This window comes from Triturus cristatus, chromosome 12 (genome assembly GCF_964204655.1).
Source record: "Triturus cristatus chromosome 12, aTriCri1.1, whole genome shotgun sequence".
Taxonomy (NCBI): Eukaryota; Metazoa; Chordata; class Amphibia; order Caudata; family Salamandridae; genus Triturus; species Triturus cristatus.
The window spans coordinates 64,116,344-64,139,927 of NC_140595.1; the positions used below are offsets into that span (position 1 = coordinate 64,116,344).

General features: G+C 48.0%; 1 protein-coding gene across 1 annotated transcript in view; it reads right to left on the reverse strand.

Moving 5' to 3' along the window:
• The window catches only part of LINGO3 (leucine rich repeat and Ig domain containing 3), a 148,401-nt gene extending 125,507 nt beyond the window's left edge, over nt 1-22,894 (reverse strand). The window contains exon 1 of the mRNA XM_085637570.1: nt 22,335-22,894. The gene's annotated coding sequence lies outside the window, so the exon portion shown is untranslated. The remainder of the gene's footprint in view (nt 1-22,334) is intronic.
• Between the last annotated feature and the right edge of the window lie 690 nt (nt 22,895-23,584).

The window sequence follows — 23,584 nt, forward strand, 5'->3', positions numbered from 1 at the left end:
GAGTCTCTGCACAGCTGGTGTCTGCTGTGGGTTTTAAAAATATCTTAAGGACATTGGAGGCAGCTTCAAAAAGTTGTATTTATTTATTTTTTAATTTTGATAGGTGATGTAAGTGCTTCTTAGGTAGTGCTCGTTACGAAGCCCGGCCCCTTCCAAGGCCCCGCCCCCTCCAATGATGTGTTGAGTTATTAGATGTAGGTAGGTTTGCAGCCCCACCCCCTCCAATGATGTGTTGAGTTAATAGAGGTAGGTAGGTAGGTTTGCAACCCTGGTGACTGGTAGCTTCTGAGAGGTTTCAGCTTGAGTCCGCGTAGTTGCTGTGCGGTGCTACAATTGCACTGTTTTGTCATTTTAACCCATATTAATCCAACAATAAACTTCCTTCTTACTTTTTTCTTTCAATAAATTCAGCACTTTGAAACTGTAGGAAATATTGCAACCAAGCAGACAAAATGCATGCAGAACTTTAGCGGGAGCCAAAGAAAATCTTTAAAAAATGTAAGTCTCCTGGGAGCTGGCTAGAATTGAGCACCAGGGGAAGGGGTCCAAGGGCCATTGTATGGTTTGGGGAGGAGGCCCCATCCCGCCTCCACAAATAAAATTTTCATTGGGCCCTGGGGGATGGGGTGCTTGGGGCCATTACATGTCTCAGGAAGGGTGGCTGCACACCCTCCTCACTTTAAACTAAAATATATGTGTGGAGGACCCCAGGGATGGGCTCCCTGGAAGTGTTAAATGTCTCGGGAGGACACTGCCCTCACCTTGATGCTGCGAGCCCCAGAGCCCTGACTCACCTAGAGGGATTCAAATAAAAAATGGGCGGGAGTCTTTTCTTATTATTTTACTGCGGTAACGCACTACTAGCATCTTTGGCCCCGAGGGAAGCCCCACAATACCTAAGGAGGGAGGGTAAATATACTCCATTATATATATGATTTAAAAAAAACTCTGGACACAAGGACTGAGTCTCTGAGTCCTAAATTGGCTGCCAAACTTTGTTGCTGTGAGCCAGCCAATCAGATCTCATTTTTTGATATGCCGGTCCCACAGTATTACTGTGCCAGAACGATCTATACATTTTCATCATTAATTCCTCCAAAATTTATGATCGGCTAAAACACTAAATCACAAAAGTCATGCAAACCCTGTAAAGATCTAGCTTTCTGCCAGATTTTGTGTAATTCTTTTCAGCCATTTTGGGTGTAACCGCGTCTAAAGTTCGCATGGGAAACTGCATGAGGAAAACGTATTTTGGGGCCCATTCTTTTTCTTGGCCCCTGCTTGACGGATCACCCTGAACCTTTCCAGGAGGCAGCTGAGGTAAAGGAACCTTTTTCAAAGTTGTACGACGATTTTTCAAATGGAACTAAAGTTATTAGAAAAACAAAAAAATCCATTTTCTATGGAAATTCGGTCCTAACTATAGCTACACAGTGACAACCGCATCACCGTGATCAGCACAAATATGCAAAGAACATAAAGAATTACCAAAAACAAAAACATTTTTTCTCTATACTGCATCTCACCACACTGCTAGCTTTTCAACAAGCTTTTACTGTAACATACTTAAAGGGTATCTAATTTACAGCAGTGCGCTTCCCCATATGCCCAGGAAGGCAGGATCCCTGCAGTGTTTTTCAGGATAGCCACATAAGATACATTTACATATAATTAATCTTCAGGCCCTCATTTACATAATTAGTGGTTGTCTACACACGCTGGCATTGGTCCAATCTCCCTAGCCCAGCACTGTTCGCCCCCTGATTACAGTAATGGCTCCAGGGAGCAGAGGAAATGCTGGCACACACCCCAGATCTCTTACAAATGGTGTGACCCTGAGCCTGCAATAATATAATATATGACTATTTGCTGTTTAGAATTGCCTCCTAATATTTCACTTACAGAGCAATGAGCACATGTTCCCTGTTTCACAATGAAATCTGACATCTTGACAAATTGCTTTCTGCAGCACAGCAGCCCTGCTGTTCTGTCCCCTCTGTGCAGGGAGGAGGATGCTGAAAACCTCCTGCAGTCCTGCCAGAGTGTCTGACCTGTGTGCTGGGTGATGAGTGCCCACAGGCCTTTGGGGAAATGGTGGAGTCAAGGACAGACTTGTGCCTTGGACAGGACAGGTGTGTTGTGGTATCCTTCATAAAGTGCTTCATGCCCCAATGTGGGTGCCGGGGCACATTTTGGAGACAGGTAGTCAGTGCTTAATTTGCAAAATATTAAATGTCAGGGCTCCCGTCAGGAGGCCACTGCAGCTTGCACCATCCATTGCACCCGACATTGCTACCAATGACAGTATCAAAACAACTACTAACCACCAGATTCCTAAACGTTTGACAGTTCAGACTATTTCAACCTCCAAAGCTATAAGAATGGCTTGGGTGGCAGGTATTAGTCGTTTAAAATGTACATAGAATTAATAGACAACTGTTGTTGTGCTCATCTCAAAATTTGACAAACAGCGCCACCATGTGGCAGACTGTCATAAGAGCCGGTGTTGACATTTAAGTGCCAGTGCCGAGCACCAGAAACCACTGGCTCAAATTAAGCACTGGGTAGCATGCTACACTATGGTGGGGGCAGGGCTATCAGGGTGTTATGATTGCTGTGATCCTACTTAGAACGTTTCTTGGTGCTGTTCATGGGTGACCAGAGATCTGCTCTGATCTTGTCTTGGGATTGCAGCGCCTAGAGGTGTGAGGAAGGAGGAAGGTTGGGAGATAGACACTTCTACATGCTTATGAAATACACTATTTTGAATTTTGAAGAGACTTTATCATATTTTTACACGTTTGTTGAAAGATGTCTTACAAAATGAATGTGTGCCTAAATTTAAGAGGTGAAGGACACCTTATTTGCTTATTTTCTTTTACGTCAATTATGTAAATAACACCTGCCTGTTTATTTAACATCTTTCTGCATGTTTGTGCTCTCTCAAGTAAACAGCAGCACAATGCTGTTATTCAGCACGGGGTCACATGTGGCTCAGGAGGGCCACATGCAGCTCCCAGGCCGTACTTTGAGCATCACTGATGTATTGTTATGTAGAAAAACTGTCATTCCTATCATGTCACAATGTAACTTTGCTTTCCAAAAATCTATTAACATTTGCCTATTCAGTAAAAGCTTCTCTTTAGTTTACAGGTGATGTTTAATGTACACTCTTTTATGTCTGGTCTACCAGACAGCTTTTAGCTGTCTGTAGGTGAAAGCATATATACGGACTATGCTGAAAACGTACATTGGGTTTAGAGCCTGCCCATTGCTTACCATTGGTTGGCTTTATTGTCACTCACATCTGGTTTCTCCTTATTGGCTGCCTTGCCTTCCTTTTTCATGTGTTTGTTCCTCCCCTGGAGCATAGCCTCTTTACCATCATTTTGATTGTCTGGCTTGTATTATTCCGCTGCTTGAATTTAGGGAAGAAAGTGCCTGTGTTCTTATTCCTCCTCTCTCTCCTGAGGACAGTTTACCACTCCAATACCGAAAATCTCCTAGTTGTTTAACGTTCAACCATCCACTGCTCCATTGCTCCACACACTCAGAGTCATTTGGATTTTTAAAAAAAACTTTTTTTGTTGCTTGGCCACTCCACATTCGAAAATACGCTTTTGCACTAGTCCGTTGCTCCCAGACCACTTTCCTGTTGCAGACCTGCCCCAGGGCCAGGAACTTGCACGCCTTCCCTTCCTTTCCACGGAGGAGAGCGGGACTCATTGCCTGGCACTTTTCCAGGTGGGGTATCAACGAGCGGTTTGTTCCCGCCCCTCCCCGGAACAAACAACGCTAGGCACATGTTCTGAATAGTGCAGAATAAAAGGTTTATAATTTCTGCATCTATGTCTACACCAAGCACCTGTGGGGAGTGGGTAAAGTGCCCCACTTGTAGTCAAAGTTGTTCTCCCAGGGCATGGCTATTGCTGCTCACTGAACAACTACCATCTCTGCAGCCGGATGTCCCGCCCCTTCCTGGTTTGTCCAGGAAGTCGTCACCCTCAACATGTCGGCTGGCCTAAACGTCGCCTCAATGGAAGTGAGGAAACTTTACCCACCTCAACCCCACTCCATCTCCCAATCTTGATCCGACCTTTTGCCAATTACAGGGTGTTGGGTAGAAACATCGGTGTAGATCTGAGATTCACCAAAAAGCACAACCAACAGCTGTGCAGACTTTAATAGTGCTCACTAGTGAAAAAGAATGCAAGGATAATGGAGCCGAGCTTTTCGATCACCAACACCTTTGGAAGTCAGGTGCAAAAGTACAATTGCAGTATTTGCCACTCCTGCCCAAAAAACGGAAATCTAACGTGAAATCCTGACTATTGCTATTTCTGGCAATCACTTGCCACAGACCTCGGCTCAAGGACTGGCCCATTCGGGACTTTCATGTATTGATGGCGACCAGAAGTCCCACTGCTGGAGAGGGCCAGTTCCAAAGAGTAACTGCTTACACTATAAACACATTTCCATAGTACGTCATAGATTACCGTATTTACTCTATTCAATGCTCCTACCTGCCAGTGTAGGATGGTGCTGTAACACTTCTGTCAGATATGCACTGCAGTTCAACATCTCTGCTTAACGCTGAAGTTTATATTGACGCAAATGGAAAAACACAACATTTCAAAGTTGTTTGTTAAGAATAAATTAATGTGTCAGGCAATTGGAGACTTGGTCTGTACAATATCTAGGAGTGGTTCCTAAAAAAGGCCCAAGTGTTTTGATAGGCTGTCAGCCAATATATACAATTGTTCTTAAGAAGGGCACTCTCTGGGTGGCAAGTACCAGGCATGAGGTTTTACAAGGTGAAGTGTTCCTAAAATTATGTTTTTTTTTTTTAACTTATATTAGTAACACTGCTTCAACTTGTTTTTCGGTCGAACTAGAAGCGTACTGAGTGGGTGCACAGCCTTTAGAGGTGGGCTGACTTGAAGAATAAGGGGACAGTTCTGCTTGGCAGGTAGGGCTGGGTGGAGACAGTTACATGTCAGTCAACGTTTCCTGACAAGCCAGTGTCTCTGAAAAGTGGCTAAGCCTGGTTTAGAGCAATTGAAATGTCAGAAAATATAAACTGTCAAATCAGTGCCTCTGAAAGTTTGTTGGGCTGGGGCAGGATCAGCTACGATTGGGTGCCAGAATATTGAGAATAAAAATATATTCTATATATCACCAAGGTAACAACATATTCTATATATAAACAAGGTACATCTTTCTGCTCCATCCAGATCTTGCTTTGACTTGCATGTCACTCTTGCCTCAACTGTGAGTGATGAAAGCTTGCACTAGTCTGCCCTGCTGAAAATGTTTGCAGGGAATGGAAGATTGCCCTTCCTGCCTTTTGAGAATGAGGGAAGCTTGATTTACGTCTCCCACACGGTACCTGTTCTAGGAGAAAGGAAAGCTTGCACTGCTGCTGCCCAGTTTGTACATGCCCCATGATGGAGAAAGCGTATGCTGCTGTCCTAGCCTTATCCGTCCCCCGAAAAAGCAAAGCCTGGCCAGGATCTACCCATGGTTTACCCTTTCAGCAAAAACAGAGCTGTTGTTCCATTTTTTGAAAAAAGAAAGGATATATTGAAAACATTTGCATAGCATGCACTATGAACCAGGGACTTTTGTACAACATTTGATGCGAGATAGCGAGTCCTGATGAAGGTCCTGACCCTTTAGGGGCAATGTTTGATGGTTGAAACGTATCAACGGAAAAGAGAAGCAGGGTCTGTTGGTCAACACACATGTTTTTTTTATCTTGTGGTAGGGAGGCACTGGTAAAAACGCCTCAACTATCCCCTACACAATTTTAATGTAGGTCTGATAATTTAGCAACGCATTATGAGCATAACTCCAGCCAAACTAGGGATCCTATAACTAAGAAACTTACAACAAGTGAACAGGAGTTCTCTCGGATGCTTCCCAGTGTTGGATGTGGGACTCACTGTTGAAGGATTACATGACATTATATGAAGAAACACATTAATATATGGCACTCACGCCAGAGGTTTTTCTGTTTCTGTAGGTTTATGTCTACAGAGATCACACGTCTATTATTTCCTCTCCCTCCCTCATTACTGCGTGTGATACCCATGTTGCTCTGGTGTTGTATGTGTGAGAGAATTATGTGATGTTGCTCAAGCCCCTGCCACCTAACCTTTATTTATTATTTTTGCTGGGTAAGGTGGTGCTGTTGCTGTTCACATTGTACATGTGTTCTCTTGTGAAGCTTGGTACAATGGTTTCCTTTATACAAATTGATTCGAAAAATCAAAATGGATTAGCTAACTGTTATAAATTATTACTCTGAGGCAAGTGTGAGTACAACGTCTTTATTCTGTCATCCACTCTCCGTAACTGACAGCATGTCAACATTCTAAGGTGAACTCTGGAGGAACGTTCCAAGAGGGAGGAGGGGGCGGGGGGAAACGAGGGAAGCTACCACTAGGGAGAGAAAGGAGAATAACATTGCAGTGGAGGGTACCAAGGAAAAGGAAGGAAGATTACAACACTAACTTTGCAAACTTTTAAAACATGGCTGACGCGCGGCTACCAGCAATGTATAACACCGTCGCCAGTTCTGACATTATAGCCAACCTGACATGGGTGTAGGAAGTGTGGGGGACGCAGGGGACATATTCCCCCCCCCCCCCAGATTTTGAAGTGGTGGGGATGCAGGGGACAAGGGTGGGGGGGAACGAGAAGACAAAATAATTTCTCTTCTCCCTTCTGTGATTCACAGGGCCTTTGGCGCGTGAAAGCACTACCTTTAATGTCCCTGCAGGCAGAGCGGCCTTTGCCAAGATAGCGCTCGCTGGGCGTGGGCGGAGAGGACTCTGGTGCCCTTGCTGATGGTAGTGAATAGAATGAGGCAGCAGGGGGTTCCTTTTGTGGCCCCTGAACACAAACATCCCGGACGTCCCCCAGCTCACCTAAATCACATTTAGCTTAGCTGCCAAGGCAGATGATGGGTTTGATGATGTGTGCTAGCAGAGGTCAGAGGGTGAAGGGAGGGTAAGAATGGGAATCCCATTTTGGGAACATTTTTAACCCACATGGTATTCTATCCAATGAACCATCACTAGGAGACGCTAGGGAACCGGTGGTCTCTCAATCTTCTTTGTCCTTGAGCTCATCGCTCACCTTACAAGAAGTGGAAGATGCTCTGTCAAAAGGCATACCATTAAAAGCACCCGGCCCTGATTTATTGCCTTTGGACTTTTTTAAACACAATGTTAAGGTTTGGGCCCCCTGTTGTTAAATGTTTTTAGAGCAGTTGTCATTAGCCGTATTCCGGCATCATGGAAGGAGGCAGTAGTGGTGCCAATTTTTAAGAAGGGCGATAGATCAGACCCCCGATGCTATCGCCCAATCTCCTTAATTGATGCATCGTGTAAGATATTGGGTAGGGTTATTCTAGCCAGACTAGAAACATGGGCAGATTCGGTGGGCCTTATTGTGAATTCCCAATATGGGTTCAGAAAAGGAAAAGGTACTGTTGAACAGTGCCTGAACCTGGCCCTGATCATAGGGAAATACATGAAGGCAAGGAAATCCTCCATTCACCTTGCCTTCATGGACCTTTCAAGTGCATTTGACACTGTGTGTCGGAGCAAGCTGTGGCAAATGATGGAGGTCATGGGCTTCGAGGAACCCTTAGTCACCCTGCTCCGTAGACTCCATGAATCCACTACTGTGGCCATAAGGTTTGGGCCAGGGGGAGAGAAAACTAAGTCTATCCTCTCAACTGAGGGCGTTCGACAAGGATGCATATTAGCTCCTTTTTTGTTTCTTGTTTACACTAATGGTCTGGAAAAATATCTGTTGGACCACTGTCATGATTTTCCAAACGTCAACGGCAGGAGCATTCCAATGCTTTCTTACGCCGACGACACGGTACTTATGACACTCACAGGAAACAGTATGCAGCACTGTCTTGATGCCTTCCACAAATTCATGTTGGACCTAGACCTCAAGGTAAACTTTGCCAAATCCTTTGCCATGGTTTGTGGCCCAAAGGGTACCAAAACCAGAAAGTTTGTAGTCAATAACTCCACCATTGAAAAGGTTGAAAACTTTAATTATTTGGGAAACCTCTTTAACAACAAACTAAGCTGGGTCCCGTTAATCCAGACTCGAGTTCAAAGTGCTAGTCGCTCCATAGAGGGTCTGTTTCGTTTTTGTGGCAAACTAGGACAAAAACCTGTTATACATCTAAAAACCTTGTATAAAGCTAAATGTTTGTCGGTTGCTACTTATGGGGCAGGGGTCTGGGGGACTGAAAGCCCAGATAAGATACAGATCATGGAGAATACATTTTTAAAGCGTGTATTGGCTATTCCACCAGGCTCCTTAAATAGATTTGCCCACAACGAAATAGGTCTAAGCCACGTGAGTGACACCATTCGCCTTTCCCCTTTACTGTTATGGGGCAAAATATGGCTATCAGAGGACTTACAACTTACCAGAGATATCCTCCGGGATTGTTTAAAACTGGCAAACATGAAACAGATCCCCTGGCTATCCTATGTAAATGAGATGCTCCATAAAATAGGCTTGGGTGATATTTTTGACAACCCCGAAAATATACAGGGAGATATCAAAGTTGTAATTAAAACAAATTATTGGAAATCACCGTTTGTGAATTCCCCGGTTAGCCCTAATGTTTTTAAGGCGACTTTGCAGCACCAGTTTTATTTAACCTTCACAAACCACGTGCAATGGCGATTCTACTTGACAAGGTTTAGGCTACACATCTTGCACTTCCTTTTTGCGTTTCCTAAACAGGGGGGTTGGTGTGAGAGACTGCCCCCCTGTCCTTGTAATAACAAAGATAGCCAAAGCACGATGCATATTGTTCTTTTCTGTTCCCTATATAAGGACCCGAGAATCAGGTTTATTAAGCCGATCCTTAAGGAAAAGCAACCATGCCATTATATAGAGGGTTATGATTATTTATTATCTCTGTCTTCACCTGGTGTCTGCTGTGCAATGTTAAATTTTATACGGGTGTCACTTTTGATTAGAAAACGGTATGGCTAAATCTGGCCCCAAGAAGCTGACCCTTTGATCATGTATATTGTATATTGTTGCATCGTGATTTTCTTATTTATTCTTCGGCCCTTCAATGCATGCTCCGGCACGAAGAACTTATGAAATTATCTAATTTGATTGAAAGCAAAAGCTATGGGGTCTCCATACGTGATTATATTAGCTAATGGATTTTTATTAGTTTAGTGTTATAATTGTAAGACTGTCTTTTAAAAATGAACTTTGAATAATGCTTGTAAATGAAATTGTTTGACTTTTATGATTCTTTTGTTTTGAATCGAATAAAGTTTTTGAACTGAACTGATTCACAGGGCCTTTGGCGCGTGAAAGCACTACCTTTAATGTCCCTGCAGGCAGAGCGGCCTTTGCCAAGATAGCGCTCCCTGGGCGTGGGCGGGGAGGACTCTGGTGCCCTTGCTGATGGTAGTGAATTGAATGAGGCAGGAGGGGGTTCCTTCTGTGGCCCCTGAACACAAACATCCCGGACGTCCCCCAGCTCACCTAAATCACATTTAGCTTAGCTGCCAAGGCAGGTGATGGGTTTGATGATGTGTGCTAGCAGAGGTCAGAGGGTGAAGGGAAGGTAAGAAAATAGGCTAAAGGGGTGTTAAAAATATCACATGCCCTACGATAATGAAGTACGAAAACTACTTTAAATTGGCAAACCATACAGAAACGAACAGTCAGAGACAAGGATAAGGCTGGAGCAAGAGGAGAAGGGTGTTGCTGTTGGCATAACCATAATGCACACAGCTCCATGCATCCCTCAGAAAATTGGTGCCCAGCCCCTGGACCCAACTCGCCCAAGCTAAAGGACGGCCCTGACTGCATATGACCTGGGACCTCCCCCAGTTACCTGTGACCCATCTGATAGTCACAGAGGCCACCCTATCCCTACACTTTTGATGAAGGCAGCAGTAAGATTTGAAGAAATAAAGTGAAGAGATTTGGGAAAATACAGTATTTGGCCAGGTGCTTCACCACTCTTGCAGCAAGCATCCTCACAACACACACATGCATGTACACATGCGCACACACACACGCGCGTACATGGTTGTCCCTGTCCCCCCCAGAAACTTTGTGTCACCTACGCCCCTGCAACCTGACGTCGCATGCTGGAATTGTGAGTCCCTATAGACAATGGGACAGCAAAACTACAAACCCCACAAGGCAACAGGCAGTAGACTGAAAAACCAGAAATAGTTGATGGTATCATACGTCACTGTACCAGTTGGTTGATTAGTGAAATGTAAAATAAAAATGTTAACACCTGACATTCTGCCTTTTTCCTTAGGGCTAATCAAGGGTTAAACAGCACCACGGGTCAGAGGGCAGAGACAGCCTTTCCGACAGAGACTGGAGCATCTCACTGCTAAGGGGCCACCATTAACACTTCTTGGAAAAACACACAGGCATGATGAAAAGCCATTATTTACCAGAGCAATTAAAGCCGCACCAGTTTAACCTATCTCAAGAAACACTGAGACAGGAAAAACAATGTCCTGGCACCCCTCTTCCTGCAGCCACCCTCGGCCTAGACATGGATGAGATTCAGATGGAACCCTGATGCATTGAACAGGTGCAGCACGTGCTGCAGGTACTGCCCCCTGAAGGCAGTCCTACGCTTCTTACGGGTTGATTTAGACCCTTGTGCTAGTTAGAGACGTCACAAGGGGAGGGGAGGGCAGCTATTGCCCCTTTGCCTCAGGCCCTGCACAGTTTTGGCCCCCGCTCTGCTGTTCCATGTTTTTAAATAATAAAACATGAGGTTTCACCTATTCGGTCTTGATGCATCTAAGGGGGCAACACCACACGCAGGCCTCAAATGCTGAGTTTTCTCTTTCCCACAGTAAATGTCAATTTAATTATGAGCTACTCATTACATCAGAAACCAAAGAGAGCCCCCCCCACCCCCCCAAGGATTTGTCTACCCGCCCCACAAAGCTACTGACATCGCCTCATGCTGGTGGGTTAAGAAGAAAGAAAATGTATTTGATACATTCTAGTTCCTATGTCATGCAATGCAAATGCCCAGAAAACAAAATGTCTTTACGCATGTTACTTTGCCTCTCTTTGCACCGCACGTGCACCAGCACAAACACATAGTAAATAACCCCCATGGAGTTATTCTTCCTCATAGAAGATTCACCAAAGCACAGTTTTGTCTAGTGGAGCATATTACATCTATTTGCATTGCTTCTCCTTAGGCACAAAGATTTGTTTGCCATCCACTCAAGTTATTTTTTAATAAAAAGGATTCAACTTTCTGGTAGGTAGATGCACATTACTGATATGGTGAGATGGTACTGCTGATTAATATGGGAGAATCTGATCTATTAGACTTTTTCAACTCCTGCCTTCAAAGTCTATAGATTCTTACAAATGAAGAATTGACAAACCCAATTTGTCCGGCATTGGTGGCTAACCTGTTGGCTTTGCCAATGTTTGTTTTGTAAATGGTTTCTGTTAAACTTTGTTACAAAAACCATTCAGATAGCACCCACGCATGCATGTACATGCACACACATGCACATGCACGAGCGACACTTCTGAATGGGATATTGCAACAACATTTTCGAAAACCATTGGAAGTATATGGATGCGTACAATGCGCGTATATAAAGACACGTGAGGGGTCTGTTAGGGGAAATGATGGATTCTCGCCAAAGGTAAAAAAGGAAAAGGAAAAACAAACTTAAGCAAAACACACATATTGGCTCAGCAGCCCTGGTACTGGAGGGGACTACCTTTGGTGTGGATGTGCACGGGGTGCAAGGCAGAATGCAGCTATTCACAGCCTGGTATGCCGGAGGCTGAAGTGGGATTGCATTGTGCCCCATGGAGGAAGAAAAATATGAATGGCACCACACCTGGACAAAGGGTGATGAGGGCTGACTGAAAGACATTGTATGATAAGCTTGTATAGATCTACATTTATTAAAATCAAAAGATCTTGGCTAACGCCAGGCCTAAAAGTGAATCCTAAAATAAAATATCTGGACACCTAATTCCAATCTGTATTGCACTGGTGAAACTGCTAAATAGGAGGTGTCCAGCCAATGCCGCAGACCGTTCCCGGATTTTACGGATAAACACGGCACATGCCAATAATTTTCATTAAAACCCATTGATTGTAAACGTATCTTCTGTGGTTATCCTGAAAATTTGGCACGGATCTTTCTCTCCTGGACATGCACTGGACATCCCTGCAACCGCTATGCCACAGGGACCAAGCCTTCTTCACTGGGCTCCAGATGGGACTTGTATCTTCGGCTACTTTCGTCCCTCAGCTGGTTTGCCCTTCTCAATAAGCGCTGAACTCCGAGTATCCTCCTAATACCCTTGACAAAGTACAGTGTGTGTCCCTTATCCTTGATGCATACTACGCACACTCCTTGTCATTCAGGGTGACAGTAAATGAAAAGGAACCAGGTGCCAGACTGCAATCTTTCTTGTTCACCAGCCTGTGGTCTGTCACCAGTGCAGTCTCTTACTAGGAGCAGTTCTGAGAATTTATGAGAATCCGCCTCATCTCAGCACCTTAAAGTCACAGTTTCTGGGTCTGTTTATCCCACTCTTGGGATGCGAGCTTCAGTGACCAACTTTTCTGTCCGCAAGTGACCTCAAAATAGTTTAGGATAACAGGATATCAGTCCACAACAGAGAGATAACCCTGGAATGTGAAAACAAGAGCCATACCCAACAGGGACCCTACTCTCTGAAGATGTTAATCAGGAATCTTTCACTTCCTCAGTACTTGGGTGGGACCAGCCGTCCATGGTCGCCTCCTTGGAACCATATAATTCCAGTGGCCCTGATTATTGTCCCACAGAATGTTGTTTACCATAAAAGGACCTGACATACTCGGAACAGTGAATTGTAATTCAAAGACCAAGGGCGCATGCTCATCACAGAATGCTGTGCCAAGTCTGCTAGATTTCCCCTAGTAGATACAAGCCACCAGTTGCACATTATGGAGTTTGCGAAGTTGCAAATAATTTTTTTGCCTTTTGAAGATCTACCGAAAACGTTTTCACTTTGCCACTTTCAGGCGAACTTTTTACTTTTACAGCAATTTATATTGAACACACCATTATTTTACTCTAGCAGACTGATTCTGCATAAGATCTACTCCTCAGAACAACCGTAGTCTTTATCTACTGTGTAGTGCCATGATGCATAGAAAAGCTCCCCCAAACAAAAACTGGCAGAGAATTTTTTTTGCAGAAAATTTCCAGCTTGGCTGAGTTCAATTAGGTAAACATTATTTCAGCATATGGTGAGATTTATTTTGCAGCGTGGTGAAAAAACTACTGCTGACATATCCAGTACACTGACATACGGGTGCAACAGCTCACCGGCTCTGCAAACTCCCAAAGGCACTGGAGACAGCCGTGATTCAAGTCACTCATGCAAAAGGCTCACCTTGCAGCAGAATCACCCCTCAAATACACCTAAGGTGCAGACATGGTGGAGCAGCAGACTTACCTGTGCTCCCCTGTTTAGCAGATTCAACCATGCAGCACACTCACTCATGCAATACACACCTGAGACCCAGACACACGCCTGGAGCAGAATGATCTTTGGAAGAACCTGCCCCATGCAGAACACTCACTCATGCAATACACACCTGCGGCCCAGCACACACACCTGGAGCAGAATGATCCTTGAAAGAACCTGCCCCATGCAGCACACTCACTCATGCAATACACACCTACGGCCCAGACACACACCTGGAGCAGAATGTTCTTTGGAGATAATTGACCCATACAGCACACTCACTCATGCAATACACACCTGCGGCCCAGACACACACCTGGAGCAGAACGTCCTTGGAAGAAACTGGCCCATGCAGCACACTCACTCATGCAATACACACATGCGGCCCAGACACACACCTGGAGTAGAATGATCCTTGGAAGAACCTGCCCCAGGCAGCACACTCACTCATGCAATACACATCTGCAGCCCAGACACACACCTGGAGCAGAATGATTCTTGGAGGAACCTGCCACAGGCAGCACACTTACTCATGCATTACACACCTGCAGCCCAGACACACACCTGGAGCAGAATGATCCTTGGAAGAACCTGCCCCAGGCAGCACACTCACTCATGCAATACACACCTGCAGCCCAGACACACACCTGAAGCAGAATGATCCTTGGAAGAACCTTCCCCATGCAGCACACTCACTCAGGCAATCCCCACTTGCGGCCCAGACACACACCTGGAGCAGTATGATCCTTGGAAGAACCTGCCCCATGCAGCACACTCACTCATGCAATACACACCTGTGGCCCAGACACACACCTGGAGCAGAATGATCCTTGGAAGAACCTGCCCATGCAGCACACTCACCCATGCAATACACGCCTGCGGCCCAGACACACACCTGGAGCAGAATGATCCTTGGAAGAACCTGCCCCATGCAGCACACTCACCAGTGCAATACAAGCCTGCGGCCCAGACACTCACCTGGAGCAGAATGATCCTTGGAAAAACCTGCCCCATGCAGCACACTCACTCATGCAATACACACCTGCGGCCAAGACACACACCTGGAGCAGAATGATCCTTGAAAGAACCTGTGCCATGCAGCAAACTCACTCATGCAATACACACCTGCGGCCCAGACACACACCTGGAGCAGAATGATCCTTGGAAGAACCTGCCCCATGCAGCGCACTCACCCATGCAATACACACCTGCGGCCCAGACACACACCTGGAGCAGAATGATTCTTGGAAGAACCTGCCCCATGCAGCACACTCACTCATGCAATACACACCTGCGGCCAAGACACACACCTGGAGCAGAATGATCCTTGAAAGAACCTGTGCCATGCAGCAAACTCACTCATGCAATACACACCTGTGGCCCAGACACACACCTGGAGCAGCATGATTCTTGGAAAAACCAGCCCCATGCAGCACACTCACTCATGCAATACACACCTGCAGCCCAGACACACACCTGTAGCAGAATGATCCCTGGAAGAACCTGCCCCATGCAGCAGGCCCTTCCAAGCAGCAGACCGCCTGATGCAGGAGAGTGGCCAGTGCAGCAAATGTACCTCTTCTCACATTTGCAGCAATCATACGTGCCGGAGAGTCGCTAATGCTGCAGATTCACTGCTGCAGACTCACCCACAAAATGTACCTATGGAAAAGATATAGTGCTGCAGCAGTCTTACCGCTTGGAAGAAATTGGCCCATGCGGAAGGCTCTTCCAAGCAGCAGACCGCCTGATGCAGGAGAAAGGCCAGTACAGCAAACGTACCTCTTCTCACATTTGCAGCAATCATACGTGGCGGAGACACACTAGTGCTGCAGATTTACCGCTGCAGAATCACCCACAAAATATACCTATGGAAAAGACATAGTGCTGCAGCAGTCTTACCGCTTGGAAGAAATTGTCCCATGCGGCAGGCTCTCCCAAGCAGCAGACCGGCTGATGCGGGAGAGTTGTCAGTGCAGTAAATGTACCTCTTCTCACATTTGCAGCAATCATACATGGCGGAGACGAACTAATGCTGCACATTCACTGCTGCAGACTCACACACAAAATATACCTATGGAAAAGACATAGTGCTGCAACAGTCTTACCCCTTGGAAGAAATTGCTACATGCGGCAGGCTCTCCCAAGCAGCAGACCGCCTCATGCAAGAGAGTGACCAATGCAACAGACGTAACCCTACTCCCATGTAAGACAGTGACATGGGGCGCAGATTCACTCATGCTGCAGAAAAAACACCTGCGTAACAGACTTACCTCTGCATTCGTAATGTCTGTGCTGCAAACTTACACCGGGCCATGCAGCAGACGTACACCAGTGTACCTGACTACCACCAGTACACCTGACTCAAACCAGTGCAACAGTCACACCCATGCAGCAGCCTGACTTGTTCATCAGACTGTCCGGCAGCAGTAGACTCAAACATGCAGCAGTTTTTGGCAGTGTAGTAGTCACCTTTCTCCCAGACTCACACTTGAGTAGCAGATTCACAACAGTCAGTAGATCCATAGTTGACCTGTAGTAACTGCACACTTTGCACAAAGACCCATACTTGGGCTGCTGACTGACAGTTAGTTAGTGACTCAAATCTGGGCATGGGATTCAAACTTATGCAGCAGAAATGACATCCGGGGAAAGATCTTACTAGCAGAAGACTCAGTTGCATCAGTGTCATGCACAAGGCTCCCAGAGCACACTGGTTGGACAGCATGCAGCTTTGTAGCGTAGCCTCGCCCATACAGCACTCACTCATGTAGCAGACCCTTTTGTGCAGCTTACTCAACCACACAGCGAGCGTGCACATGCATGCAATTCACTTGGATGCAGCACACTAAAGACTGCAGCAAGCGCACACTCTTGCAACATATGTATGCATGCAACAGACCCACCTGTTTGGCAAATGCACATCTGTGCAGCAGAATCACTCATACTACAATGTGGACCCAAATAGCAATCTCTTGCGTGCCTAACCCTCATGAATGTAATGGATGCATCTAATGCGACGACTCACTTGTGCAACAACTCACTCATGCTCTAGGAAGTCGCCTGGTATTTAATAATTCCTTTTTTAATATAATGCTTTGAATAGTGACTCATTTGCACACCTCATCCATACAGCAGATATTCACATGCAACAGACTCGCACCCATGCATCACACCTGTGCGACTGATTCACCCTTGAAGTAGACTCTAGGACGAAGCAGACTCGCTGAGAAAGCACTCCCTTGTTCAGCAGATACATCCATACAGATTGACCTGCACAACACACTCAGTCTTGCATGAGACTCACCTTGAAGTCATCTCCCCAATTCAGTAGAAGCGCCTGCACAATATGCTCCCTATCACCAAGTTGTTTTGCATGCCTAGCACACTCTCCTTGAAGTAGATGCGACTATGCATGAAATTCCCCCTTGCAGCAGATCAACGGCACAACACTTACCCTTGTAGCAGACTTGCCTAGACAACAGACTCGCCGAAGCAGCAGCCTCGAATGTCTAGCAAGATCTGCTTGCAGCAGACACTATCATGTAGGAGATTCACCCGTGCGGACTCTACACATCTGCAACACTCACTCCTGCAGCAGACTCGCTTGCACAGCAGACTCACCCATTTAGTAGACCTGTATCAGCAGCAAACTTTGCTTGCAGCAGAATCTTCCATGCAGAAAACTCAGCCATGCAACAGATAGACCTGCGCAACATCCACTCCTGCAGTAGACTCGCTTGCACAGCAGACTCACCCATTTAGTAGACCTGCATCTGTAGCAAACTTTGCTTGCAGCAGAATCTACCATGCACAAAGCTCAATCATGCAACAGACAGACCTATGCAACAATTACTCCGCAACAGGCTTACTTGCACATCAGACTGACCCATGCAGTAGACCTGCATCTGTAGCAAACTTTGCTTGCAGCAGAATCTACCATGCACAAAGCTCAATCATGCAACAGACAGACCAGCGCAACAATCCCTCCTGCATCAGACTCGCTTGCACAGCAGACTCACCCATGCTGTAGACCTGCATCGGAAGCAGACTCTACCATGTATAAAACTCAGGCATGCAACAGATAAACCTGCTAAAAAAATCACCCATTTAGCAAACTTGCTTGCACACCTGACTGACCTATGCAGTAGACCGGCATCTGTAACAAACTCTGCTTGCAGCAGACCCTACCATTCACAAAGCTCAGCCACGCAATAGATAGATCTGACCATCACTCATTCAAGCAGCAGACTCGACTGCACACCAGATTGACCCATGCAGTAGACCGGCATCAGTAGCAAGCTCTGCTTACAGTAGACTCTCGCACGCACAAATCTGAGCCTCGAAACAGATAGACCTGTGCAACACTCACTCCTGCAGCAGGCTCGCCTGCACAGCAGACTCAACCCTTTAGTTGACTTACATTGGTAGCAAACTCTGCTTACAACAGAGTCTACCATGCACAATACTCAGCCATGCAAAAACAATACTCAGCCATGCAAAAAATAGACCTGAGGAACACTCACTCCTACAGCAGGCTCGCTTGCACAGCAGACTCAACCATGCAGTAGACCTACATTGGTAGCAAACTCTGCTTGCAACAGACTCTACCATGCACAAAACTCAGCCATGCAAAAGATACACCTGCGGAACACTCACTCCTGCAACAGGCTCGCTTGCACAGCAGACTCACCCATGCAGTAGACCTACATCGGTAGCAAACTCTGCTTGCAACAGACTTTTCCATGCACAAAACTCACCCATGCAACAGATAGAAATGTGGGCCACTCACTCCTGCAGAAGACTCGCTTGCACACCAGAGTCACCCATGCACTAGACCTACATCGGTAGCAAACTCCGCTTGCAACAGACTCTACCATGCACAAAACTCACCCATGCAACAGACATATCTGCGCAACAATCACTCCTGCAGCAGACTCGCTTGGACAGCAGACTCACCCATTTAGTAGACCTGCATCAGTAGCAGACTCTACCATGCATAAAACTCAGGTATGCAACAGATAGACCTGCTCAAAATCACCCATTTAGCAGACCTGCTTGCACACCCGACTGACTTATGCAGTAGACCAGCATCTGTAACAAACTCTGCTTGCAGCAGACCCTACCATTCACAAAGCTCAGCCACGCAATAGATAGATCTGACCATCACTCATTCAAGCAGCAGACTTGCCTGCACACCAGATTCACCCATTCCATAAACGGGCATCAGTAGCAAGCTCTGCTTGCAGTAGACTCTAGCACGCACAAATCTTAGCCTCGCAACAGATAGACCTGTGCAACACTCACTCCTGCAGCAGACTCGCCTGCACAGCAGACTCACCCCTTTAGTAGACTTGCATTGGTATCAAACTCTGCTTAAACAGACTCTACGATGCACAAAACTTAGCCACGCAATAGATAGATCTGACCACCACTCATTCAAGCAGCAGACCCGCCTGCACACCAGATTGACACATGCAGTAGACCTACATCAGTAGCAAACTCTGCTTGCAACAGACTCTACCATGCACAAAACTCACCCATGCAAAAGATAGACCTGTGGAACACTCACTCCTGCAGCAGGCTCGCTTGCACAGCAGACTCACCCATGCAGAAGACCTACGTCAGTAGAAAACTCTGCTTGCAGCAGACACTACCATGCACAAAGCTGACCCATGCAAAAGATAGACCTGCGGAACACTCACTCCTGCAGCAGGCTCGCTTGCACAGCAGACTCACCCATGCAGTAGACCTGCATTGGTAGCAAACTCTGCTTGCAACAGACTCTACCATGCACAAAACACAGCCATGCAAAATTTAGACCTACGGAACACTAACTCCTGCAGCAGGCTCGCTTGCAAAGCAAACTCACCCATGCAGTACACCTATATCGGTAGCAAACTCTGCTTGCAACAGACTCTACCTTGCACAAAACTCAGCAATGCAACACACAGACCCCCGGAACACTCACTCCTGCAGCAGGCTCGCTTGCACAGCAGACTAACCCATGCAGTAGACTTACATCGGTAGCAAGTTCTACTTGCAACAGTCTCTACCATGCACAAAACTCAGCAATACAACAGACAGACCCTGGAACACTCACTCCTGCAGCTTGCTTGCTTGCACAGCAGACTCACCCATGCAGTAGACCTACATCTGTAGCAAATTCTGCTTACAACAGACTCTACCATGTACAAAACTCAGCCATGCAACAGACAGACCTGCGCAACACTCACACGTTTAGGAGACTCGCCTACACACCTGACTCAACCAAGTAGTACACCAGCACCTAAAGTAAACTCTGCTTGCAGCAGACCCTACCATTCACAAAGTCCATTCACGCAACAGATAGACATGTGGGACACTCACTCTTGCAGCAGACTCGCCTGCACAGCAGACTCACCCGTTTAGTAGACCTGCATTAGTAGCAAACTCTGCTTACAACAGACTCTACCATGCACAAGACTCAGCCATGCAACAGACAGACCTACGGAACACTCACACATTTAGCAGACTCACCTACACACCAGACTCACCCAAGTAGTATACCAGCACCTCAAGTAAACTCTGCTTGCAGCAGACCCTACCATGCACAAAGCCCAGTCACGCAACAGACAGATCTGACCATCACTCATTCATGCAGCAGACTCGCCTGCACACCACACTCATCTATCCAGCAGAGTCGCTAGATAGCAAACACTCCCTAAAGCAGGCTTCGTAATACTGCAGAATCACCTGTGTTGGCAGCAGGAGCATGAATGCGACTGAATCTCCTGAACAGCAGACACCCCCCCCCCCGCAGCAGACTCACCTCCTGGAGCAGGCTCACACTCCAACACTCATCCATGCAGCAGACTTACCAATGTAGCAGTCACACACTCTGCAGGAGTCTCGCACTTGCAGCAGACATACAGATGCAACAGACACACCTCCTGCAGAAGACCCACTTATGCAACAGCTCACTTCTCTCATCAGACAGAATTTGCAACACTCGCCCTTGCCTTTGCTTTGCTCCTGTAGTAGTACAAGACCCTGTAGAAACCTAACACTTGCAGCAAGCATACACATGCAGCAGGCTCAGTAGTGCAGGAGAAAAAGGTCTTCAAAGAACCAGGCATTTGCAGCAGACTCACCAGTGCAGGAGACACACGTCCTGCAGGAACCTTACACGTGCAGCAGGCTCACAAGTGCAGGAGACAGAGGTTTTTAAAGAACCAGGCACTTGCAGCAGACTCACCAGTGCAGGAGACACGCGTCCTGCAGGAACATCACACCTGCAGCAGGCTCACCAGTGCAAGAGACAGAGGTCTTTAAAGAAACAGGCACTTGCAGCAGACTCACCAGTGCAACAGACGCACGTCCTGCAGGAACCTCACAGTTGCAGCAGGCTCACCAGTGCAAGAGACAGAGGTCCTAAATGAGCCTCACATGTGCAGTAGAATCACAAGTGCAGGAGACACGTGCCCTGCAGGAACCTTACACTTGCAGCAGATTCACCAGTGCAGGATACACACGTCCGGCAGAAGCCTCACATGTGCAGAGGACTCGCCAGTGCAGGTTATGCAGGTCATGCAGGAACCTTGCAATTGCAGCAGACTCACTAGTATAGGCGACAGGCGTCCTGCAGCTGTTCACAAGTGCAGGAGTCCATGTACAGGGGCTTAAAGTAAAGCTGAGTCCGGTGCTGGGACTCACCTGTGCGGTAGAGTCTGAGTACAGGGACTCACAGTGCAGCTGAGTCCAGGTGTAGGGACTCACCCATGCAGGGACTCAGCCGTATGGCTAAGTCCAAGTGCAGGGACTCACCGTGCAACAAAGTCCAGGTGCAGGGACTCGCTGTGCATCAGAGACCAGGTGCAGGGACTCGCCCATGCAGGGACTCACTGTGCAGCAGTTCAGGTGCAGGGACTCACCGCGCAGCAGAGACCAGGTGCAGGACTCACCCGTGCAGGGACTCACGGTGCAGCAAAGTACAGCAGAGTCAGGTGCATGGACTCATCGTGCAGCAGAGACCCGGTGCAGGGACTCACCCATGCAGGGAATCACCATGCAGCAGAGTCCAGCAGAGTCCAGGTGTAGGGACTCACCTTGCAGCAGAGCCCAGGTGCAGGTTCTCACCCGTGCAGGGACTCACCCGTGCAGCAGAGACCAGGAGCAGGGACTCACTCACCCGTGGAGGTACTCACCCGTACAAGTCGCAGTGCTGAGGACTCACGGTGCAGCAGAGTCCAGGTGTAGGGACTCACCTTGCAGCAAAGATCAGGTGAAGGGGCTCACCCGTGCAGCAGAGACCAGGAGCAGGGACTCACTCACCCGTGCAGGGACTCTCACCCGTACAAGCCACAGTGCTGGGGACTCACGGTGCAGCAGAGTCCAGGTGTAGGGACTCACCTTGTAGCAAAGATCAGGTGAAGGGGCTCACCCGTGCAGGGACTCACCCGTGCAGCAGAGACCAGGAGCAGGGACTCACTCACCCGTGCAGGGACTCACCCATAGAAGTCGCAGTGCTGGGGACTCACGGTGCAGCAGAGTCCAGGTGTAGGGACTCACCTTGCAGCAAAGATCAGGTGAAGGGGCTCACCCGTGCAGGGACTCACCCGTGCAGCAGAGACCAGGAGCAGGGACTCACTCACCCGTGCAGGGACTCACCCATAGAAGTCGCAGTGCTGGGGACTCACGGTGCAGCAGAGTCCAGGTGTAGGGACTCACCTTGCAGCAAAGATCAGGTGCAGGGGCTCACCCGTGCAGGGACTCCCCGTACTAGTCCCAGTGCAGGAACTCACCGTGCAGCCGCCGCAGCACTTCTTCCCGCCCCATGCCTGGAGCTCGGCGTCCCTGGCATCAGTTCTCCACTCCGGTCTCCGCATCACCCCGCAGGCGCCCTCATCTCAGCTCTGCGCATCGCTGCGCCTCGCCCCTCGGTCGCTGCGGCTCTCGGACCCGCTCTGCGGCTCTCGTGGTGGCTCCGTCCCCGCCGCTGCAGCTCTCGGAGTGGTCGATGGAGTCACGGTGCAGCTGTCTCTCCGCTCCCCCCGCAGGTGTCACCGCCAGCGCCTGCAGCCTGCCGCGCACGGCGGAGGCACAGGGCGGCTCCAGGGCGCAGTGGCACCGGGTACAGAAGGGTGCTCCCCTCGTCGGAGGGTCTGGAGTCCGGAGCGGGTCCGCTTCCTTGGCAGTGAGGTCTGCAGTGCCCCGGACCCGAGCACTGCCAGCGGCTGTGAGTGTGACGGACTGTCTGTCTGTTTGCAGCCTCCGCTCCAGGGGCTGGTGCCAGAACCTGGCTGACCCCCTCCCACTGGAGACCGTGTGCGCAGCTCGTCTCAGTGTGCTCCCTCTCACATACACAGTGTGTGGAGAGATGTCTCAATGTGTCCACACTCTGCGCAGCTCTGTGTGTGTCACACAGTGTGTGACACTCTCTCTCCAGCCTGTTTACGCAGCTCGTCTCTGTGGGCTCTCTCTCACACACACTCACCCACAGTGTCTCAATGTGACCACCCTCTGTGTGCACCTCAGTGTGTGTCCACCGTGTGACTCTCACACTCAAGCCTGTGTGTGTAGATCGCCTGTGTGCTCTCTCACACACACTGTGTGCAGCGATGTCTCAGCGTGTCCACACTCTGTGCGCAGCTGTGTGTGTGTGTGTGTAGCAATGTCTCAATGTGTCCACCCCCTGTGCGCACCTCAGTGTGTGTCCACAGTGTGACTCTCTCACTCAAGCCTGTGTGTGCAGCTCGTCTCTGTGTGCTCTCTCTCTCTCTAACACACGCGCGCACACACACACACACACACAGTGTGCAGCGATGTCTCAATGTGCCCACACTGTACGTAGCGCTCTGTGTCTCACAGTGTGTGACTCTCGCACGGTGTGTTGTGTGCGCAGCTCCGTCTCCGCGTCTCTCTCACACAAGGAGTGAGTGTAGCCTCAAGTGTCCCATCCTCGGTGTGCCGTCTCTCTGTAGGCTCTCGCTGTGTGTATCAGTCTCTCAGCGTGCTCTCACCTTTGTGCGCAGCTGTGCTGTGCGTGCACGCT